Source organism: Clupea harengus, chromosome 23 (assembly GCF_900700415.2).
Source record: "Clupea harengus chromosome 23, Ch_v2.0.2, whole genome shotgun sequence".
Taxonomy (NCBI): Eukaryota; Metazoa; Chordata; class Actinopteri; order Clupeiformes; family Clupeidae; genus Clupea; species Clupea harengus.
The window spans coordinates 21,013,533-21,035,560 of NC_045174.1; the positions used below are offsets into that span (position 1 = coordinate 21,013,533).

General features: G+C 43.1%; 1 pseudogene; it reads right to left on the minus strand.

Annotated features, from left to right (window-relative positions):
- The window catches only part of LOC105897392, a 233,822-nt pseudogene that overhangs the window by 171,281 nt on the left and 40,513 nt on the right, over positions 1-22,028 (minus strand).

The following is a 22,028-nucleotide window of genomic DNA, read 5'->3' on the forward strand; positions in this document are numbered from 1 at the left end:
AGCTTGTGGTCTGATTTTAAGTAACTTATTGCTTAAGAAGTACTCCAGGTTTGAGTGATGACAAGACTTCTTTGGAAGTTACTAGATGACTTGAAATCAGTGTTGTCAGTCTAAATTTCACTTTTATTATTGTGGTCTTATGTAAAAGCCTGAATTGTCTCTTATTTCAAGTACTAATGCCTCAGAAGTTCACTAGATTTGAGTGACATCAGGCTTATTTTGAGGTAACTACATGGTTTGAAATGAGTGGAATTAGTCTTATTTCAGGACATTCTGTGCTTGAATTGTCTTATTTCAAGTACTAATGCCTCAGAAGTTCACTAGATTTGAGTGACATCAGGCTTATTTTAAGTAACTACATGGTTTGAAATGAGTGGAATTAGTCTTATTTCAGGACATTCTGTGCTTTTGGAGTAATTGTGAAGGCTGTCTTATTTTAAGAAATCTTAACAAGTCAAATTTGCTTAACGCACTGGCAGCCAAATTTGCTTGTTTTAAGCAAAATTATGCTTAAATATGTAATAATTTGTCTTAAATCTAGAGTGGCATTTTTTGCAGTGTATACACTACTTTTGAATAAATTATTGGATTTGCGTATACAAATGCGATTAATCGTGATTAATCAGGGAAATCATGCGATTAATCGCTATTAAAACTTTTAATCGTTGCCCAGCCCTAGTTTCACTATGAGTCTGTGTGTGAGTGTGTGGGTGTTTTAGTGTGTGTGTGTGGGTGCGTTTGTAAGTATGTGTGTGTGTGTGTGTGTAAGTGTGTGCGTGTGTAAGTGTGTTTGTGTGGGTTTGTGTGTGTGTGTGTTTGTAAGTATGTGTGTTTGTGTGTATGTGTGTTTTACTGCGTGTCTGTAAATGTGTGTGTGGGTGTTTTAGTGTGTGTATGCGTGTGTAAGTATGTCTGTGTGTGTGTGTATAAGCGTGTGTGTGTGTGTGTGTGTGTGTGTGTGTGAGAGTGAGTAAGTGTATGTGTGTGTGAGTGTGTGTGTAGTAACAATGAATAAGGAGAGTGATAAGAAGTTTACTGTTGAATTAATATTATCCCTTTACATGTGAAGAGGATGACAATTCACTATCACTGTCAAATTCACTGATAGCAAATCAGTGTTTGGTCTTATGATACTTACTTTAGTGACTCCAGTTTACAGTTGGGATCCTCCAGAAGAGAAGAAAGATGCTTCACTCCTGAGTCTCCTGCTTTATTCCCACTCAGCCACAGCAGTCTCATGTGTGAGGGGTTTGATCTCAGTGTTGATGCAAGAGATCTGAAGCCCTCTTCTGTAATACTGCAGTCTCCAAGGCTGAGGAGAGAAAAGGAAAACATTATTATTCAAAATAAATTCAGAGATTTCAGTGTCCTTTTTATCTTTAGTTTTGCAGATGAATTCACGGTCAGGACTATGACTAGGCTCCAGTTGAGTAGGCTGAGGCTGAGCATGTTTGTGTGTGTGTGTAAATGTGTGTGGTAAAAACAGATTGCTTGTTTGTTCCTTTTGTTCCAATGTTCCAAACAAACCTTTTCACTTTTGGTGCAATTGTCTGACGCGTTTTGAAATTAAAATATACATGCATTATTGTTGTTCCCCTTGATTCATTTATTTGCAAACCAGAATAAACAATTACAAAAGTACATTTAAAGATAAAGATAAATGTTCCACAGGTGAAGTTTGGTTGTGTGAAATCGGGGCTAGACTGTAACCGGCAGAATTACTGTCCTGTCTCTAAAAAAGTAAAGGTATTAGCCAATCAAACGTATCTTGTTTTCCGGTCAGGTGTCTGGTCTTAACCAATCAATACTTCCTGGAAACGAATTTTCTGGCCTTCCACCCATTGTCTACCGACAGCGCCCCCATGTGTTCAACTTAATTGATCTGCTGTTGTGTTCAATTGTTGATGCCTGAACAATCGGGTGAAAACACCAACATATTATTGGTGCTGTTGTCAGGATAGTGCCAGTGATGTCCTGGTGGCCCTCGTGAAGACAGTATTACTATTTATTCACAATTGCACCCACAGTTATTTTGGCGCCTGCTCACAAGGTAAGGTACCTACATTATTCTGGTGCCCATTGGACCTACAGTAGAAATGTGATGATCCTTTGATAGAATCATTGGTCACTTGGCCTCGTCAGGCATTGCTGACTTGTTCCATCTCCCCCTACTCGTAAACACTCAATCCTGTATCACTGGATCTTGAAGATGCTACTTTTCAAACTATTCAAAGTCTTTCGATAAGAGGATGCTGTCTCTAATTTTGCCATTTCATCTGAATATCTGTTTTTGGCAGAACACTATGCTGGCCTTGAGACTGTGTCATTACTACACTTGATTTATTTTTTGCCACTGAGTGACAAGAGAATGTCCTCTAACTTCAAATACCATGCCACTGCTCTATTTAATTTGTGGAAACGTCTCGGTTACTTACATAACCTCGGTTCCTTAAGCAGGAACCAGATATAACAGTATGGTACATGACACTAGTCATGGGCCTAAATCGAAGCATTTATCCATTCACGCCTGAAAGGCCGCGAGATTCGTCTGCGCTTACTCCTGGGCCTGCCCCCGCAGGAGTCTATAAATTCAATCACGCAGCACAAACTCACCCTTGGAAAGAAAAACTGAGCAAGAATATCAAACCAAGGTAACACTGTACACGCCAACTTTGTTATATCTGGTTCCTGCTTAAGGAACCGAGGTTACGTAAGTAACCGAGACGTTCCTTATCGCAGTTCACTGCAATATAACAGTATGGGACCCTATACATTCCCGCGTGATAATACAGTGGCAGTCAATCACACACACCAGCTTTATTGAAGCCTTTGCCCTCATAGAGGTTCATACGGCAGCTGGCGGTGAACATTTAACAGGGCAACCTTTATCATAGGCGACAGGGATCCGTGATCCCGCGCCCGTAGGAAAACACCCTGGGATGTTTCATGTGCAACATAAATGTAGACACTAATGAACACACTTATCATATATATTGATCTCAGGCCAGGGGATTCAGAGATCGCTCGCCTGCAGAACGCCTAGGTTCAGTCACATCTAACATATAGAATCTAATGAAAGTGTGGCGAGAACTCCAGCTTGCAGCTTTGCAAATATCTTCCACTGAGATGCCCTTTAGTAAGGCCCAGGAAGACGAGACCCCCTGCGTAGAGTGCGCATGCAACTTCTCTGGGGGATCTAAAGACAAGCTCTTATAAGACAACACGATAGCCTCTACTATCCAATGGGAGAGGCTCGGTTTTGATAGAGGTCTGCCTTTTGCACGTGCACCAAAGCACACAAATAGCTGATCTGACTGTCTGAAAGCTCTAGGGCGCTCTACGTAACAGCGGAGAGCGCGCACTGGACAGAGCTTATTCAAACGTTCCTCCTCAGCTGACGCAAAGGGAGGAGGCGAGAAAACTGCTAATTCAATCACCTGATTGCGGAATAGGGTTGCCACCACTTTAGGTGTGTAAGCAGCATTAGGTCGCATAACCACTCTGTCACCAGCGATCGAGAACTGAAGGCACGATGGGCTGACGGACAGGGCTTGCATGTCACCAACGCGCTTTGCTGACGTTAACGCCAGTAGCAGCGCAGTCTTTAAAGAGACAAACTTTATGTCCACCGTCTCCAGGGGCTCGAACGGAGGCCCTGTGAGAGCACGTAACACAACCAGCAGATCCCAAGAGGGTATGAGGTGTCTCTCTGGCACCCTGAGCCGTCTCACCCCCGCCATAAAGCGTGACGCTAGTGGGTGACTGCCAGGAGAACTGCCATTAATGAAATGGCTGCCAGGTACACTTTGAGAGTGGAAGCCGCCTTCCCCTCATCAAACAACTGCTGTAGGAATTCTAGTATAACGCCCAGCACGCAGTTAATGGGGTCACGCTGACGCGCAGCGCACCATCGTTCAAAACTGCGCCACTTCAGCGTATACAGAGCCCGTGTCGACACAGCTTGGGCACTCTGTATCGTAGCCACCACTGCATCCGAAAAGCCTGACGCTATGAGCCTGCACCTTTCAGGTGCCAGGCCCTGAGACGCCACCACTCCGGATGGGGGTGCCACACTGTCCTGTGCGCCTGCGTTAGGAGGTCTCTCCGTAGAGGCAGCTCCCAGGGCTGTTGCACTGACATGTTGAATAGATCTGCCACCCACGGCTGATTGGGCCAGTGGGGGGCTATCAATATCAATTCTCTGCCCTCGTCCGCTACCCTGCACAGCACCTGCTGGAGGAGCGGAATCGGGGGAAAAGTGTATAGGCGTAGATCTGGCCACCAGTGGGGGGTTGTCGCCCCCCAGCGAGAACCAGAGCGGGCAGCAGGTATTCTGCCTGTTCGCGAACAGGTCCACCTGCGCCCTGAAAAAACGCACCCAGATCTGTTCTATCACTTAAGGGTGTAGACACCAATCTGCTGCTCGAGGATCGCCCCTCGATAACAGGTCCGCACCGTAGTTGAGGTGACCTGGAATATGGACTAACCCGTTCATGGTCAATGAGTCTAAGCCTAGATCTGCACCCACTCCGCCTAGGGAGAGGGACGAGATCTGGGGTTGGCCCCTCATGGTTTTGAAAAGAATTGGGGGGTGCGATTGCACTGTGTGCATCGCGGGGGGAATCGCACAAGCATGTCTGGGCACTGCGCCTTCTGGGACAGGTGTTAGGACGTATGAGAGTGGTGCTTGTGAGAACCTGCGTACCGTGCTGGACATGAGATTTGCATGTGAGCGACGGGCTGATTTCTGTGGAGGCGGTGTGGGCTCCACCGCTCCCCCTTGTGTGGCTACTGGGTAACTGTCTCCATCAGGTACCCTGAGGCTTGCCTCTGCCGCGGAGCGTGGGCTGCGCCCTGGGCAGGGCGCGCAGCTGGCTGCTGCTGGGCTGTCGGCTGAGCTTGAGGGCGGAAGGGGTGTCTCTGCCAGCCTCGCCTGGTGGGCACCTTTGCTGGAGGAGCTGGCGAACGGAACCCGCTTCACTTTTGGCCCTGCGTGGGCGTGGTGTGTCCCGAAGAGGACGTCTCACCCGGGCCGCTAGAGCGAGGCATCCAGGCTTGGAATACCTCCCTGCTCTTCTGCTGCTCCTCAAACCTGGCAGCCATCGTGTCCACGGCTTCGCCGAAGACGCCCTGGACAGAGACCGGGGCGCCGAGGAGCGGTGCTTTCTCCCTGTCGGAGAGTTTAGCCAGCGACAGCCACAGGGACCTCTGGGTAGCCACCGCGGTACCCATCACCCTCCCCAGGGCCTGTGAGGTGCACCTGGTCAGTCGGAGCGAAAGATCCGTCGCCCGACGGAGCTCCGCAACCGACGGGTGATCCTCCCCCAACGACAAGGCTAGCTCGGTCAGGAGCTTTACCTGATAGCGATGTAGCAGCGCCGCCGTGTTGGTTGTGCAGGCAGCCTGCCCTGCAGCCAAGTAGGCTTTCTCCGCCAGCGCCGCCTGGTGCCTGGCCACTCGCGTGGGCAGGAGGGGCTTCTGGCCGAGGCGCATCGTGGGGGAGGCGGGCGAGAGGTAGCCCGCTACTGCATCCTCCACCTTAGGGAAGGAGAGGTAGCCGCTCTCACTAGCCCTGTGGAGTTGCATGTACGGGGCGAACCCCGGCACTGGGGCACGGCCCGAGTAGGGGGTCGCCCACGTCGCCTGCAGTTCCTCGTGCACCTCCTCGAAGAAGGGGAGGGAACTAGGAACTGGTGCGGCGAGGCCAGCGTAGAACTCCCCATCCAGTAGCGAGGACCGCACACTGGGAGGGGGAGGGAGAGGGAGCCCGAGGCAGCTGGCTGCTCTCAGCGCAACCTCGTGGAGTTGCTGGCCCAGTATCCGTGACGTAGCCGGGGTTGAGGCTACCCGTGGCTTAACGTCCTGGCTTGTCTGCATGGCTTCCGCGACTGAGCTGTGCTCGTCGGAGTAGTCCAGCAGACTATCATCATCTTGACCGAAGTCCAGCTCCAGCTCGGGCAGGACATCGGCCAGTGGTAGCTCCACCGCCTCGCAGCCTGCGGCCCTTGGGCTAGCAGGTGGCGGCGACGGGGAGAGGCTAAAGGGTGGAGCTGCGGCTGAAAAGCGGCTGCTCACACTCACAGTGCCACAGTGCCATTAACCCCGGATGGAGCCGGTGCAGCCCCCTCGGCGTCCCTGCGCTCCCATAACCAAAGGAGTTATATTGAGATATGTTGCCGCCCTGGAAGCCTTCAAGAATGGGAAGTCCATGAAAGCGGCATTTGATGCTGTAGGGGTGGATCGCAACACGGTGGCCGTTGTGGCTGTGCATTAAAATTAACATTTCATGCCTCACATAATTAATAACTTGTCTACAGCACGTTTGTTGTTCGCTGTTTTTTTTTCCTCACACCCTATCAATGCTCCGGGCAATGTTCAGCAAGTGCTGAATTACAAATAAAAAGGTTTTCATCTGTATCCTGTTGTATTTACTGTCAGAGCACTCATTTGTTTGAACAAGTTCATAATGTCTTAACTTATAATAATATTATAACAACACTACCCTTTTGTCACTTTACTTAAAGCTGACAAAGTCCACTTATAGAATCCTATATCTGTTCATAACAACACTACCCTTTTGTCACTTTACTTAAAGCTGACAAAGTCCATTTATAGAATCATATGGCAGTTTATAATATTCTATGTCTGTATAGCAGCCTAGTCACCATACTAATAACCATTAATGAATATGCATTATATATCACAAAGGTGGTTATGATGCCGCGAAGACCTACATACATAGTTATAATGAGTGCTACAATGACTTATAGCTACTTTTTAAAGGCATTATGAATGTTCTTATAGGGCCTCATATATGCAGGCTTCATAGGATTCATGATGACACACACAAACTTATGATCACATATTTATAATGCATCATTCTATCTTAGATTATAACCATTTATAATTAACTGACATAACGTATCAGAGCGGTGGTTATGAGTCATTGTGGAGATGCTATATATAGTTATAAAGAGAGCTACAATGACTTATAGCTACTTTTTAACGTCATCATTAATGTCCCTATAGGACCTTATAAAGGCAGGCTTCATAGAAGTGTTACCCGACAGATAGACTGACGATCACATATTTATAATGCATTATTCCGTCTTTAATTATAACCATAATGAACTGATATAATGTATCATAAAGGTGGTTATGAGTCATCATGAAGACATTATACGTAGTTATAACGATTGCTACAATGACTTATAGCTACTTTATAAGTCATTATTAAGGCCCTTATAATGCCCTTATAGGGCCTTATAACGCTGGGCTTCATAGAAAGCGTTACCGAAAGTATTAATACACAAGCACACTATTAGCAACGAACACGTTGTTAGCAAGCTAGCAGGCTAGTCAGAAACTTAGCCAGCTAGGCAGCTAGGATAGCGGCTACTACTTCCAAAATTAAGTTGAGTCAACGAATTTTGCAGCGCCCTGAGCTAGTGAGGGTTAAAGAACCCGAATAACTCACCAACCCGTAGAGAGCAAAAGCACACAAAACTCTTTGACTTGGTAGCGTAGATGATGTACTCGGAGCTGGCACTTCGTCTTGCGAAGTTTTTCAAAGAGGGTGAGTTTGTGCTGCGTGATTGAATTTATAGACTCCTGCGGGGGCGGGCCCAGGAGTAAGCGCAGACGTATCTCGCGGCCTTTCAGGCGTGAATGGATAAATGCTTTGATTTAGGCCCATGACTAGTGTCATGTACCATACTGTTATATCGCAGTGAACTGCGATAAGGAACTAGAAAAGTGTTCTAATAGCTGGTTTGTTGGGTTTCCCCTTTCTTTTTCCTTTCCTTTGTCTTTGGTGCCAAACCTGAACACAGTGGTGCTCCTTTTCACCTCTGGGTCATCCTGAACGAGTGAGAGGGACTCCATGGGGTTTGAGGCCATTCCTCTTCTGTCCTCCACAGAAACTTTGGTCCCTGGATCCATTCTTTGCACTTGACCAATGTGCTTGCACTCACACCTCTTGATGCCTTGTCAGCTGGGTTCAGTTTGGTTCCAATGTACCTCCATTTTGATACATCTGTGTTGTCCCTTATGAGAGAGATTCTATTTGCCACAAAAGTGTGAAATCTTGTTTGCTCATTTCGCTATATATTTCAATACAGATTGACTGACTCAGCTTTAACAACTTCTCAGGATTTTGTCAACTTTAACAGCCAGCACTGCAGCTGCCAATTCCATGCGAGGGTTGGTCATCTGTTTTAAAGGAGCCACTCTTGCTTTACCAAGCATGAAGGACACATGTACTATATGATTGTCGGCAGTCAGTATCGATAGCATGTTCCAATAGCATCCAATACAGTATCGATAGCATGCTCCTACGAGTGTGAGGTTTATCTTTTACAATAATGTTGAACTTAAACATGTCATCCTCTACACTCCATAAATATCCAAATTCTCTCTCTACTGGTAATTTGTCTTTATCTAGATCCAGTTCCCTGACCTCATGGGCTCTGTCCTCCTTTGGCATTTGTGCCTGTACAGATCATCCATTTGGTCAGACAAAATCCTCCCTTTTGACACAGAGATGTAAGCTCCTTGACCAGCTCTACTGCTTCCTGTTAAGATGAGAGGGACTTCAAACAGTCATCAACATTGAAATTGTTCTCAATAGTTCTTATTACCTTGGGATGGAATGCACTCTTGTTGTCTCTAGCTGTCTGTCTTAGTGCAAAGTTTGCACAACTTGGAGATGATACTGCTCCAAAAAGGTGCACCAACATGCAATGCTCAACTGGAGGTTTACCAACATCACCATTAGGCCACCACAGAAATCTCAAGAAATCAACATCGGATTTGGCACTCTAACTTGATGAAACATTGCCTGAATATCTGTCATCACTGCAACAGGCTCTTCTTGAAATCTTGTAGAAACACCAAAGAGAGAGCTTGTCAAATCTGGACCTTGCAAAAGTTCAGAATTTAAAGATGTGCCACGAAAAAGGTGCACCCCAATGGAAAACAACCCTTATGGTACCTTTCTTGAGGTGGTGTACACCGTGATGTAGGACGTACCAGACTTTGCCATCAGATCTTTTCAGCTCGTCCTGTGGCACCACCTCTCAGAGTTTTCTGCTCTAGTTTTCAACTCCAGATTACCTTCCCACGGTTCTAAAGCCTTTGGAACTTTGCTGCTAAAGGCCCCATCACACCATAACGTTCTGGTCAACGTTCTCTGAACTTTCTAATCGTTCAATTTTGAGCGTTCTAGGGCGAGGTGGACACATCTGGCGTGTGACTTAACGAGAGAATAGCATAGGACTGACGCATGACTACTAGCGTGGGACTCACGCATGAGGAGCATGTAACAGCGACTAGTGACGTGTCACTGGTGCGCGACAAATGTGTGCTGACGTGTCTGCTACTAGCGCTGCTGCAAGTAAGAAGATGATAAATGCTGCTGAAAGTAAGAAGAATACAAAGCCTCTTTCACTAGCAATGTCTTCGGACGAAGATTTACTGTTATTATTACTGTGATTTACGAAATAACGGGCGTTATTCCTGGGGTTTTATGTTATTAAAATAAATGATTTAAATTTGACACTGAATTTGTGTTTCTTAATGTTTATTATTAGAAAACATCAACACATCCACACACATTGTCCATGTCACAAGAGTCTTCATATCATATCCATCTGCCATGGAACAGCACCAGCTATAACAGTGCTCAGCTATGTTCAAGTTCAGTAGCCTACATCTACTTCATGCTGGGCTCAAGCAAGCATATATACCCTCCACTCCGCTTTTCGCTAGATTATGCAATGACCTTGCATGACATGATAGCATGGAATATGTAGATTTATAGTGCACAGAATAACGTTTGCAATGATGTAAGTTGCGTTTGTTGATGACATATGGTTAATAACATATTAATTGTAGAAGGGAAATGATAAAATCAAGATCTTCCCTTGGTGAAAAAACTTTCACCGATATCTTTGTATGAGAGATGGGTTAGGTGCTCAAATTTCCCGGGATCAAAGAGGACGTTAGTAGGCATGTCCAAACTAAAAATCACGTCTCAGGATTGCTGCGCACATAAGTTATTTCGGGTGCATCAACTGTATTCAGTCTACCCTACCCAATGACTGACTACGATAGCCAAACGCGTGCAAAGTTAATTAAACGTTCCACGAAAGTTCTCCAGCGTTTAAATTAAACGTTGAAGAACGCTGGTCTCCATGAGAACTTTTGTGCATGTTCAAAAATGTATTTTCGGACCAGCGTTCTCCGACGATTACTGACGATTACAGCGTTCACCAGCTTTCACACAACGCTCTTCTGGTGCTATACCAGCGACCGTGGACGATTACCAACGTTTCCTCTAAAGTCATAGAACGTTGACAAGAACGTTACGGTGTGACGGGGCCTTAATCAACAACTCCAGATTAGCTTTGATTGTAAGAATGTTCACCTCCCTAAGGAAAGGAAATCTATAGAGATCATCATTGGTGGGAATACTACTTGTGTCTACTGGCATGCTTTCCTGAGTGTACACCTTTGGTAATGCAATACAGTTGTTCTCATCTACAGCAGAGATCTCTAACCCTGTGATGATCTCTAACCCTCACAACCCTCACAACTCTGGATTCATTGCACATAGAAAGCACCTTTAAGTTGTTCAAAAGACTTAACTAGACTTCTATAGAGAATAAAAAAGGATAGGAAACAGAACAAGCTATTGCCCAATTAGGCCAGTTTACATTTGGGATCCTCCAAAAGAGAAGAATGCAGCTAATATATGTTAAATGAAGAGAAAGTAACAGCATCCACTAACATCAGTGTCTGCAGTCTGCAGTGGGAATCCTCCAGTAAAGCACACAGCTGAGTCACTCCCAAGGCTTCTGGCATGAGCCCACTCAGATCCAGCTCAGTCATGAGTAAGGGGTTTGAACCCACAGCTGAAGCCACAGCAGCACAGGCTTCCTCAGCAGCACTCCCCTTCAGGAACCTGTACAAATAGAGACAATAAAGATATCTGTTGTCTGACACAAAACATCATCAATTCAATTCAATTCAATTTTATTTATATAGCGCTATAACAATACAATTGTTTCTAGGCGCTTTGTGCTTAAATAAAAAAAAACACAAAAACATTACAACTTCTACCAAGGCAGTCTCTTACGAAAATAAATAAAAGCAAACTGAGCAGTCACATATGTGTTTTTCTCATGGGAAAGGAAGCACTGATACCCACTATAGTCTAGTGATTCAATAATTCTGCTTGCTTGGTGCAGCAGCTTTAAATCTTACAGGCTCAGTTTTCATTGCAACAGCTGAGCTCATCCTTTCACTTTCAATATAATGTTCATCTATTGTCAACAGCTTGATATAATATGAGGTGTGGCTATTAAATTAAGAGACTAATGGTTTAAGTAAGTTGCAATGAAAAAGGCTTATTCGTATATACTCGTAATAACAGTCTCATTATCTTTTTTATTTCTTTGAAACTCTTTGAAAAAAAGCAAAACAGCTTATTCATTTTCTTGGTCTTGATATATATTTACCTGAGATTTTTCAGTTTACAATGCGGGTCCTCCTTTCGGTCTAAAAGCAGTTTGACTCCTGATTTCCCTGGATTGTTTCCTCGGAGATCCAGCTCTCTGAGATTATTGGGATTTAACCTCAAGGCTGAAGCCAGACTAGCATAGCCCTCCTCTGTGATACTGCAGTCTGAGAGTCTACAGTGATAATATAGTCATAATTCAGTCAAGGCAAACACAACAAGACATTTGCAGTATATTTAATGTCAGAAACATTGGATGACAGAGCATTTGAAAGGTTGAAAATAATGCACACTGAGGTGGTGTTACTGCCCAAAACGCGTGTGTATGTGTGAGTGCGCGTGTGTGTGTGTGAGTGTGCACGTGAGTGTGGAAGTGTGTGTGTAAGTGGGTGTTTTAGTGTGTGTGTGTATCTGTAAGTATGTGTGTGTGTAAGTGTGTTTGTGTGTGTAAGTGTATATGTGTGTGAGTTTGTGTACAGTGCCTTGCATAAGTATCCACCCCCTTGGATGTTTTACCCTTTTATTGCTTTTATAAATCAATCATGGTCAATATAATTTGGCTTTTTTGACAAAAAAAATACAAAAAGGCGCTCTTTAATGTCAAAGTGAAAACAGATTTCTACACATTAATGTTAATTAAATAAAAATATGTAATGTAAAATAAGTGATTGCATAAGTATTGACCTAATTCAACAGAGGTCCAGCCAATTGGTGCTAGAAGTCTCACAACTACTGAAATGGGGATCACTGTGCAGTGAATGTGTCTCAAGTGATTGTAGTATAACGAAACCTGTGTCTGGAAGGTCCATTCACTGGTAAGTATTCCTGGCTACCGTTACACCATAAAGACAAAAGAACACTCCAAGCAACTCAGAGAAAAGGTTATACTTTTCAATAAGTCAGGGGAAGGGTACAAAAAAATGTCCAAGGCACTAAACATCCCCTGGAATTCTGTTAAATCTATCATCAAGAAATGGAAGGAATATGGCACATGTGTAAATCTGCCTAGAGCAGGCCGTCCTCACAAACTGAGTGACCATGCAAGGAGACTAGTGAGAGAGGCCACCAAGACACATATGACTACTCTGAAGGTTCAGCAGCTTAGATGGGAGAGACTCTCGTACAACAACTGTTGCCCGGGTTCTTCGCCAATCAAAGCTTTATGAGAGAGAGACACAAGAAAACTAAATAGAAGAATATTTAACATCGACTAGAGTTCACCAAAAGTCATTTGGGATACTCCATAATCAAGTGGAAGAAAGTTCTGTGGTCTGATGAGACCAAAGTGGAGCTTTTTCGCAATCAGACAAGACGCTATGTTTGGTGGACACCAAACACTGCACATCACCACAAACGCACCATCCCCATTGTGAAGCATTGTGGTGGCAGCATCATGCAGTGGGGATGCTTCTTGGCAGCCGGCCCTGGAAGGCTTGTAAAGATATAGGGTAAAATGAATGCAGCAAAATATGAGGAAATCCTGGAGGACAATTTAATTCTGTCTGCAAGAGAACTACAGCTTGGGAGAAGATTTATTTTCCAGCAAGACAATGACCCGAAGCACACAGCGAAAGCTACACAGAAATGGTTTAAAGAGAACAAGGTGAATGTTCTGGAGTGGCTGAGTCAAAGTCCAGACCTAACTCCAATAGAGAATGTGTGGCTGGACTTGAAAAGGGCTGTTCACGCCTGATCCCTGCACAACCTGACAGAGCTTGAGCAGTTTTGCAAAGAAGAATGGAGTAAAATTGCAGTGTCCAGATGTGCAAGCCTGATTGAGACTTATCCACACAGACTCAGTGCTGTGATTTCAGCCAAATGTGCATCTACTAAATACTGACTTGAAGGGGGGTGAATACTTATGCAATCGCTAATCTTACATTACCCATTTTGGTACCACTTTACAATAAGGCTCCATTTATAAAGGTTTATAAATGGTTTATAATGAATGGTTTATAATTAAGTTATTAATTAGGTTGTAAACACTTTTTAAGTCATTAATAGGCCATTATAAATGAGTTATAACACAGTTTTTATACATCGATGTGGGCTCACTATTTGGGAAGATCCCCATCTTGGCAACCCACTGTCTATCCCTTAACTGGCTATACTAGCTCATTGCACACTCCCTACCATTCTTGTATCTGTTACTACCAGACCCGTAGAGATTACCCCTGCAGCCCCCGCACCGTGGGGGGTCCTCGCAGGGGGGGTGGGGCAGGGGGGCTCGACGACGGCATGTTACAGACTGTCTCGTTGTATGTTAATGTGTACAGTGTACGGAGCTCCTCTTCGCTGGAACAAAACATCCAAACTTCAGTGCGTGGCCATTTCTTGCTCAGCAAACAGACTCAAACAGAACACAACGCAGGACCCTTTACAATGGTGGCGTGCCCCGGATAAAATGATTGACTTTTTGGCTCTGGTCACCAGAGGTGTAAAGTAACGAATTACATTTACTCACGTTACTGTAATTGAGTAGTTTTTTTGTGTACTTTGTAATTTTTAAGTAGTTTTTGAAATCGGTAATTTTACTTTTACTTAAGTAGATTTTGACTGAAGTATTGTACTTCGCTACATTGGAAATAACATCCGTTACTGAGTACAAAAAAGGCGAGTTCAAGGGCAGTACAAAAAAGGGCAGTTCAAGGCGGGAATCGCGCACGACAATTCTCACTGCAGTGTTGGATGCTGCATATTGGATGATGGAGTCGATGCAAGGCGCCGGTGCCGAGTCACGAGAGATAGAGATGGAGGAAGATGATAGTGCTGACTACCAACAAGCTGCGGATAACCAACAAGCTGAAGCACCGAACTTTCCGCCAGTTGAAATTAAAGAAGATGAAGAAAACCCGTGGCCACATCTCAGCAAGCAGTTTGCCTTCCAACGTAAAAGAGGCAACAGCTATATAATGCTGTGTAAGCTGTGCCTAACCCGCCAGTCAAAACTTTCTGCTTATAAAAATTCATCAAAATTCATCTGTGCAAGCATGTGTTGGTAAGTACAGTATTTGTCCCTTTCCATTAGTAGTTCAGACAGCGTTTTTGTCGTTTAGTTAGCTTTGCTCCATTAAGCAGAATATGCGTTTCATGGCACTAGTAGCCTCATTTTGGCTAGCACTTGCAACCACCCTGAGTATGCTAACGTCGACAGCCGTCATCCAATAGACTGATAATAATTCCATTCCTGTCTTCCATTCGTTTCAGGTCATAGCATTATTATGTTCAGTCTCTCATATTGTGTTAAAAACTGCAGATCAGTCATCAGCAATGAAATACACCACATAAACTGATATTAAGCTAACCATTTGGTTGCCTCCCATGCCTTGAAACAGAACAATGTGAATGCGCACACCATCGTTGTCAGACAGTTGGACAAGTCAATGTGTATGTCGTTATCTGGAATTTATCACGTTGTTTAGTCAGATATTGATAACGATAAGTGGTGGCTTTGCAACGTGCACGTCTTTCATGTTAATGCTCAGGGGTCTCGGTTAGCAAGAATTGAGGAATATGAATTGTGATGCATGTAGAAATAGAAAATAATGCTATAATTCTGTACGTCTGTCGTCTCAAGTAGCTATTTATAGCTATTTCTGTGTTATGATGCACTCTTGATGGCAGCTCAATACTTAATTGTCAGAAATGTTGTTTGTCATTCTACAGGTCTAGTCTATGTCAGACAACACCTTGCCCGGATGTTGGAGGCTGGAGCAAGTTGGACAACATTCATCAGATGAAGAGGATTTATTTTCCTCAATGAAGTCCAGAAGGTCAGAGGGGAGTTAGGAGGGTACCTAGCCTGTGTCTCAGTCAATATGGATCTACTGAACGCCTTAAACTCAATACTGGCCTACCTGCCTCGGCCGCCTGCGAGCGAGTCTTCACCTGTGCTGGATTGCTGTTCAATGCAAAGCGAGCCCAGATGAACTCTACTCACCTTGAAAATCAGCTGCTGCTCAAACTCAACAAGAAGTTTGTAGAGTCTACAAACTTCTTGTTGAGTTTGAGCAGCAGCTGATTTTGAAGACTGTAGACTAATGCTCTAAAGGTGGACACAAGTAAAGTAACCAAAGTTTACAGTGGGGCAGCGGCAGCGGCAGCGGCAGCGGCATTTTAACTTTTTATTTTAGCTGTCAAGTGGTTCATGTCTTGACATGTCCTCCCAAAAGTTCTTAAATGTTGTGTTGACATGTTTAATGTTTAATGTTTGACATGTTTAATGTCATTGCACCTATATTTCTAAAGATTCTCCTTTAATTAAAAATAACTAGTTTTTGTATTGGATTTATGACCCCTTGTCCTTTTTTGCACTATATAGGAGCGGCCCCCATCAAGTTGTTGAAAGTAACTAAGTAACTTTTACTTAAAGTACATTTTAAATGAACTACTTTTTACTTTTACTTGAGTAGATTTTTAGACGGGTAATTTTACTTGTACTTAAGTAAAATTTCATCAAAGTAATTGTACTTTTACTTGAGTAAAACATTTCAGTACTTTTTACACCTCTGCTGGTCACCCTGATGGGCCACTTGGACGGTTTTTCAAGGATATATATGAAAGCCTTTCCAGTCTGAATCTCATTATTTCTTTCCAAGTGTTTAATTGATGTCTGCGTAAAGCTTTTATGTCTAAATATAAGCATCACTTGTACTCAACAGTTTAATTATTTGGTGTTGATTTTCGACATGTGTGAATCAATTATTTTTGTTTGTATCTTTTGCATCTTACTTTCCATTTCATGTGAAAAACTTGTAAATGTGAATTTTAGTAACTAATTTATAAATAGTGATGTGTTTCACACTTTACAATAAGGCTCCCTTTTGCCAGTTACAAATGTTAGTTACTGATTAATAAATGATGATGTGTTTCACACTTTACAATAAGGCTCCGTTTTGCCAGTTATAAATGTTAGTAACTTATTACTAAAGGGTGATGTGTTTCAAACTTTACAATAAGGCTCCCTTTTGCCAGTTATAAATGTTAGTAACTCATAAGATTAATGAGTAGTAAGCAGTAACTTGATCTTGGATGGATGGATGGATACTTTATTAATCCCGAGGGAAATTTTAGGCCATCCAGTAGCATCCAGACACAACATACACAAATCACATACACATAGGGAGAACACGTTCAAAAGGAGTGGGGTAGTAACCACTACCGTAACGGAAACACAAGAACTGTGTTATAACTCATTTATAATGGCTTATTAATGACTTACAAAGTGTTTACAACGTAATGAATAACCTAATTATGAACCATTTATAAACCTTTATAAATGGAGCCTGATTGTAAAGTGGTACCCACATTTTTATTTAATTGACATTACTGTGTAGAAATCTGTTTCACTTTGACATGAAAGAGGGTTTTTTTGTAATTTGTTTTGTCAAAAAAGCTAACTTATATTGACCATGATTGATTTATAAAAGCAATAAAATGGTAAAACATCCAAGGGGGTGAATACTTATGCAAGGCACTGTATGTGTGTGTGTGTTTGTTAGTGTGTGTGTGCACGCTTGTTTGCAAGTCTGTGTGTGTGTTTATGTGAGTGCGCGCATGTGCAAGTGTGTTTGTGTTTGTAAGTATGTGTTTGTGTAAGTGTGTTTGTGTGAGTAAGTGTATCTCGGTAAGTGTGTGTGTGTGTGTGTGTGTGTGTGAGTGAGTCAGTGTGTGTGTGTGTGTGTGTAAGTGTGTGTGTAATACAGATGGAAAAGGAGTGATAAGAAGTTCACTGCCGCATTAATATTATGCCTTTACATGTGAAGAGGATGACAGTTCACTATCACTGTCAGATTCACTGATGCAACTCAGTATCTGGTCTCGTGATACTCACTCTAGAATATCCAGTTTACAGTTGGGATCCTCCAGAAGAGAAGAAAGATGCTTTACTCCTGAGTCTCCTGCTTTATTTCCTAGCAGCCACAGATCACTCATGTGTGAGTGAGGGTTTGATCTTAGTGCTGATGCAAGAGAACTGAAACCATCTTCTGTAATACTGCAGTTTGACAGGCTGTGGAGAGAAAAGGATTTATTTTAATATATTTCCTTTAGAAAAAAAAAAGTGAAAAGGGATGTAAAAAAACCTCATATATATATTGTGTGTGCGTGTGTTTTCAAGTTTGTATCTAAGAGTGTGTGTATTTGTGTTTGCATCTCTGTGTGTTTGTAAGTGTGTGTGTTTGTTTGTATGTACAGTGGGGAAAATAAGTATTTGAACCCCTGCCGATTTCGCAAGTTTGGCCACTTGCAAAGAAATGTGTGATCTATAATTGTAATGGTAGGTGTATTTTAACAGTGAGAAACAGAATATCAACAAACAAATCCAGAAAACTGCATTTTATAACATTTATGACTTTATTTGTATTTGATGCCGAAAATAAGTATTTGAACTCCCAAGCAAACATCAAGAATTCTGGCTCCCAATGACCAGTTATGTGCCCAAGAAGCACACAGATTAGTCCTCATTAGGCCTAACAAGGTACACCTGATCTCAACTGGTGACGTGTATAAAAGAAACCTGTCCAAAGAATCATACTTCACACCTTCAACCTCACCACCATGGGCAAGACCAAAGAGTTGACCAAGGACGTCAGAGATAAGATTGTAGACCTGCACAAGGCTGGAATGGGTTACAAAACCATCGGCAAGCTTGCGAAATTGGCAGGGGTTCAAATACTTATTTTCCCCACTGTATGTGTGTGTGTGTTTCACTATGAGTCTGTGTGTGTGTGTGGGGGGGTGTTTTAGTGTGTGTGTGCGTTTATAAGTGTGTGTGTGTGTAAGTGTGACTGTGTGTAAGTGTGTTTTAGTGTGTGTGTGTGGGTGCGTTTGTAAGTGTGTGTGTGTGCGCGTGAGTGTGTAAGTGTGTGTGTATGTGGGTGTTTTAGTGCGTGTTTGTGTAAGTACGTGTGTGTGTAAGTGTGTTTGTGTGAGGAAGTGTATCTGTGTAAGTGTGTGTGTGTGTGTGTGTGTGTGTGTTTTTGTAAGTGTATGTGTGTGTGAGTTTGTGTACAGTGCCTTGCATAAGTATTCACCCCCTTGGATGTTTTACCCTTTTATTGCTTTTATAAATCAATCATGGTCAATATAAGTTGGCTTTTAAAAAAAAAAGAAAAATACAAAAAGGCCCTCTTTAATGTCAAAGTGAAAACAGATTTCTAGACATTAATGGCAATTAATTACAAATATTTAATGTAAAATAAGTGATTGCATAAGTATTCACCCCCTTTAAAGTGACTGACCTAATTCAACAGAGGTCCAGCCAATTGGTGCTAGTAGTCTCACAATTAGTGAAATAGGGATCAGTGTGCAGTGAATGTGTCTTAAGTCATTGTAGTACACCGAAATGTGTCTGGAAGGTCCATTCACTGGTCAGTATTCAGTAATCAGTATTCCTGGCTACCGTTACACCATGAAGACAAAAGAACACCAAGCAACTCAGAGAAAAGGTTATTGAAAAGTATGTCATGGAAAGGGTACAAAAAAATGCCCAAGGCACTAAACATCCCCTGGAATTCTGTTAAATCTATCATCAAGAAATGGAAGGAATATGGCACATGTAAATCTGCCTAGAGCAGGCCGACCTCACAAATTGAGTGACCGTGCAAGAAGGAGACTAGTGAGAGAGGCCACCAAGACACCTATGACTAGTCTGAAGGTTTAGTGTGTGTCTGCAGCTTGTTTGTAAATCTGTGTGTGTGTTTGTGTATCAGGCCGGGAATTTCAGGCACACACGCAAACTGCAGGTTTGATGAAACAGTTGAGTTTATTCACTCCCTGAGTGGTTGGGCAGGCTAGCTAGCCTGATTTCCCAAGCTACAAACACAGCAAGGTTATCAAAGTTCACAACCTCACCGGATACATAAACACAAGTACGTTCCACAATAGAACGGTTAGTCCAAAGGAAGGTAATCCACAAAGGTAATCCACAGAACAAAGTATATCCACAGGAAAAGTCTTGTCCACGTTGAGGTGGATGCACAGAGTTAGCAACAGTCAAAGGCAATTAGCGGCTAGCCTATGCTAAGCTAACCCTATGCTAGCATTCCATAAACAGGGTTGAGATACCCAAACAAGACTTCGTAAGAGAAGCGAGAAGAAAGGTAACTGTACTCACAAAACTCCATGACCGAGTGAGGAGGGAAGGACACCCAGTGCTTAAGTAGGAAGTAGTAATCACCTCAGGTGTAGCCCAGTGTAGAAGAAAGGTTAGTGTTAGGTGCTCTAGAGTGAGTGTCGCCCTCTAGAGGACTGGCGACCCTGCACAGACGTGACTGTGTGTGTGTGTGTAAGTGGGCGTTTTAGTGTGTGTGTTTGTAAGTATGTGTGTGTAAGTGTGTTAGTGTGTGTAAGTGTATCTCCGTAAGTGTGTGTGTGTGTGTGTGTGTGTGTGTGAGAGAGAGCGAGTCAGTGTGTGTGTGTAAATGTGTGTACAATAAAGATGGAAAAGGAGAGTGGTAAGAAGTTTACTGCTGCATTAACATTATCCCTTTAAATGTGAAGAGCATGACAGTTCGCAATCACTGTCAAATTCACTGATAGCAACTTAGTATTTGGGTTACTCACTCTAGATTATCCAGTTTACAGTTGGGATCCTCCAGAAGAGAAGAAAGATGCTTCACTCCTGAGTCTCCTGCTTTATTCCCACTCAGCCACAGCAGTCTCATGTGTGAAGGGTTTGATCTCAGTGCTGATGCAAGAGATCTGAAGCCATCTTCTGTAATACTGCAGTTTGACAGGCTGTAGAGAGAAAATTATTTCTTTAAATGTATTTCCTTTAAGACAAAAAAAATATATATATTGTGTGTGCGTGTGTTTTCAGGTTTGTATCTAAGAGTGTCTGTATCTCTGTTTGCATCTCTGTGTGTTTGTAAGTGTGTGTGTTTGTATGTATGTATGTATGTATGTATGTGTGTGTGTGTGTGTGTGTGTGTTTCACAATGAGTCTGTGTGTGTGTGTGTGTGTGTGTGGGTGTTTTAGTGTGTGTGTGGGTGCGTTTGTTAGTGTGTGTGTAAGTGTGTCTGTGTGTAAGTGTGTTTGTGTGAGTTTGTGTATGTGTGAGTGTGCGCGTGAGCGTGGAAGTGTGTGTGTAAGTGGGTGTTTTAGTGTGTGTGTGTGTATTTGTAAGTATGTGTGTGTGTAAGTGTGTTTGTGTGAGTAAGTGTATCTGTGTAAGCGTGTGTGTGTGTGTGTGTGTAAGTGTATGTGTGTGCACGCTTGTTTGTAAGTCTGTGTGTGTGTTTGTGTGAGTGCGCGCGTGTGTGCAAGTGTGTGTGTGTGTAAATGGGCGTTTTAGTGTGTGTGTTTGTAAGTATATGTGTGTGTAAGTGTATCTCGGTAAGTGTGTGTGTGTGTGTGTGTGTGTGTGTAAGTGTGTGTGTAATAAAGATGGAAAAGGAGAGTGGTAAGAAGTTTACTGCTGCATTAATATTATCCCTTTAAATGTGAAGAGGATGACAGTTCACTATCACTGTCAAATTCACTGATAGCAACTCAGTATTTGGTCTTGTGATTTGGTCTCGTTGTTGGCCATCGTGAAGACAGTATAACTATTTATGCACAATTGCACCCACAGTTATTTTGGCGCCTGCTCACAAGGTAAGGTACCTACACCGTTCTGGTGCCCATTGGACCTACAGTAGAAATGCGATGATCCTTTGACAGAATCATTGGTCGCTTGGCCTTGTCAGGCATTGCTGACTTGTTCAATCTCCCCCTACTCGTAAAAACTCCATCCTGTAGCACTGGATCTTGAAGATGCTACTTTAACTATTCAAAGTCTTTCTATGAGAGGATGCTGTCTCTAATTTTGCCATTTCATCTGAATATCTGTCTTTGGCAGAACACTATGATGGCCTTGAGACTGTGTCATTACTACACTTGATTTATTTTCTTGCCACTGACTGACAAGAGAATGTCCTTTAACTTCAAATACCATGCCAATACTCTGTTTAATTTGTGCCAACTAGAAAAGTGTTTTAATAGCTGGTTTGTTGGGTTTCCCCTTTCTTTTTCCTTTCCTTTGTCTTTGGTGCCAAAACTGAACACACTGGTGCTCCTTTTCACCTCTCGGTCATCCTGAGCGAGTGAGAGGGACTCCATGGGTTTTGAGGCCATTACTCTTCTGTCCTCCTCAAAAACTTTGGTCCCTGGATCCATTCTTTGCACTTGACCAATGTGCTTGCACTCACACATCTTGATGCCATGTCAGCTGGATTCAGTTTGGTTCCAATGCACCTCCATTTTGATACATCTGTGTTGTCCCTTATGAGAGAGATTATATTTGCCACAAAAGTGTGAAATCTTGTTTGCTCATTTGCTATTGTCAGGTTGGAATGAAGAGCACAGTCACAGATGCAGTGCAGAGTTTTAATAGTTCTGAGTAACTTTAATAACTTAGAAAGTGGTCAACAGAGTAATAAGGCAAAGCAGGATTGTAAAGCACGACCACACACTGGATCAAGTCACACTTGTGAAGCAATCGAGGTCAAGGCACAGTCCAAGGTCAAT